Below are 2616 nucleotides of genomic sequence, written 5' to 3'. Positions count from 1 at the left end.
GAGAGAGAGAGAGAGAGAGAGAGAAGAAGAAGAAAGAAAGAAAGAAAGAAAGAAAGAAAGAAAGAAAGAAAGAAAGAAAGAAAGAAAGAAGAAAGAAAAAGAAAGAAAGAAGAGAGAGAGAGAGAGAGAGAGAGAGAGAGAGAGAGAGAAAGAAAGAAAGAAAGAAAGAAAGAAAGAAAGAAAGAAAGAAAGAAAGAAAGAAAGAAAGAAAGAAAGAAAGAAAGAAAGAAAGAAAGAGAGAAAGAAAGAAAAAGATACCCTGTTCAGAAAAGTACAAATATTCCCTAATCCCTAGGAAACAGTTTCGTTAGGGACTGGGGTACCCCACTGTATGTCTTACTGTCACGCTCGCTTACCCCACACATTCTGTGGGAAAGCTCTCTGAGCATTCTTCTATACACCGGGCAAGTTCTGGGACAGTTTGTCCCTCAGACCACCAACTGGCAGATTGGGCCAGACGTAAATGCTACTAGTATGTGCATGAGGATTAGCTTGCCCTGTTACTGCAATCCTTTAAATGTTTTTCTGTAGTTTTTGGAAGGACGTTTCTGCTAGTTCTTGCTGGTGTTCAAAGCTTCTGAGCCCAGAAATGTCTCACTCTGTCATCTTAATTGGGGTGGATCCTCCAATTATTATTTTCTCTCATTATTTTTTTGAAGAGAATTCATCAGCCATTGATTATACCAAGCAATTTCAATGATATTTTCTTTCCATTTTAGAAATTGGAATGCATCATGATGAGGATGATAGTGTTGAAACGAGATTTTGGCTCATCATCTAGGGTACAAATACACAATCATTTGACACTTTATTGAAGGCAAAGCAGGATGAAGTGTCTTTGCCTTCATTGTATATAACAGAAGCAGGAGACCAGGGAGGGGAAGAACTGGACGCTTCCTTCTTTTGCTTCTGATTGTCCTGTTGTTAAGATGCTTTAAAAAACAAACAAACTCTGTGGTGTTCTCTTGGCTACTCCCAGATCTGGTAATGCTCAGTATTTCTGATGCTGATTATAACAGTCATTCACTGCCATGGTTCCCTGACTTGGATAACCAGCTCCAAACACCTTGGTTTGGGCCACATCCCAAGTGAAAATGAAGGGCGTTATTGGAGGCCTGTCCTGATGAGATGAATGAGAGGCCGATTGTCTGAGAAGTCTTTTTCCTTTCAGGATCTTTTTTTCCTGATCAACGCTCTCAGTGTCTTCCAAGCTGCAACCAATCCATTTCTGAAGATGAAAGAGATACAAACACCCTCATCATCTGCTTGACCATTTTCCACAGAATATTTCAGTGTAGATAAGCTATGCTCCACCTTCTTCTTCTGCTTCTTCTCCCGATTTTTGCCTGTCTTTGCGAAAGGCCTTGAAGGAGTTAGCAGTGTTATTTTCAGCCAAGTTGTTCTTGGTTTGGGGAGCTCAAATTCAGCCACATGATAGTAATGACACAGAGGTAAGTAGTTTAGAAAGTGTTCTCAAGCCCGCTGAAAAATGATCAAGCTGCTTGCCTGACTTATTTCACAGTGAGAAGTAATTGAAATTACGCCGGCACCATCAGGTACCTCAGGGCGGTGGAAGCAATCTCTTACAAGTCTTCATTTAGGCTGAACAAGATGAACTGCGATATCATTTCCGCAGCCTTTTCAAGGACCCTTTAACACCTTATCCTGGACTATCTGGCCACGGTGGGTTCAGTCGCTATTTCCATTTCATCAAGAACTGCTTGCTGGTTTCGAACTGCTTGGGGAGCTGCACCGCAGTAACTGGTCTTCTGCAGTAACTGGTCTTCCATTTTGGGAAAGGGAGAAATCCACAGTACATTTTTGATAGACCTATTTATTCTTATACAAAGAACATCTTGAAAGTTTAACGTTTTATTTTAATATTTTTGGATTTTTCTAAATGTTCATAAAACTTTAGGAAACTTGTTGATTCTGTTTTCAGCTGTAATTGAGATGAATCTATAGCTTTGTGAGAGCAATGCACATCTTAATGATAATAAAGTGTGCAAGTTATGAACTCACTATGTCTATTTATTTAGGACTTCTTGAATTTTTCTCAACAATTTTTAATTGTTTACAGTGCAAAAATTTTGCACATTTTCATTACATTTCCCCCTATGTATTTTCTGTAATCTAGGCCAATAACTGGCATTTTAAACTTTACTTTTGCACATACTTATTACTGTTATATAAAATTATTCCTGTCAACTTGTTGAATTCATTTATTCTTGTAGTTTTTGTTTGTTTATTTATTTCATTTAAGATTACTTTTTCTGTGTACTCAATTATATCACCTAAGACTAGACAATTTTATTTCTTCCTTTCCGTTTTGTAAAATGTTTTTCTTGCTTTTATGTACTGTCTACTTCCCCCAGCATAATATTGAATAAAAATGGTATTAGCAGACATCTATGGCTTTTTCCTCATCTCAAGGCAATAAATAATGTACATTTTTACACATTCCCATTATCAACTTGAGAAAGTCCTCTCATATTCCCAGTTTGCTATGATTTTACCATAAGTAAGTATTAAATTTTGCATATGATTTTTCTACATTTATTAAAAAATTAAATGTTTTCCCTGTTATTATGTTAGCATGGCAAAGTATAGTGATTG

General features: G+C 37.1%; 1 pseudogene; it reads right to left on the bottom strand.

Annotated features, from left to right (window-relative positions):
- Positions 1-777: 777 nt before the first annotated feature.
- On the bottom strand, positions 778-1819 carry LOC101440328 (immunoglobulin-binding protein 1 pseudogene; annotated as a pseudogene).
- Between the last annotated feature and the right edge of the window lie 797 nt (positions 1820-2616).

Source organism: Dasypus novemcinctus, chromosome 1 (assembly GCF_030445035.2).
Source record: "Dasypus novemcinctus isolate mDasNov1 chromosome 1, mDasNov1.1.hap2, whole genome shotgun sequence".
In the NCBI taxonomy this organism is placed as follows: domain Eukaryota; kingdom Metazoa; phylum Chordata; class Mammalia; order Cingulata; family Dasypodidae; genus Dasypus; species Dasypus novemcinctus.
The sequence above is the reverse complement of the archived record's forward strand: the minus strand, read 5'-3'. Positions and strand labels throughout refer to the sequence as shown.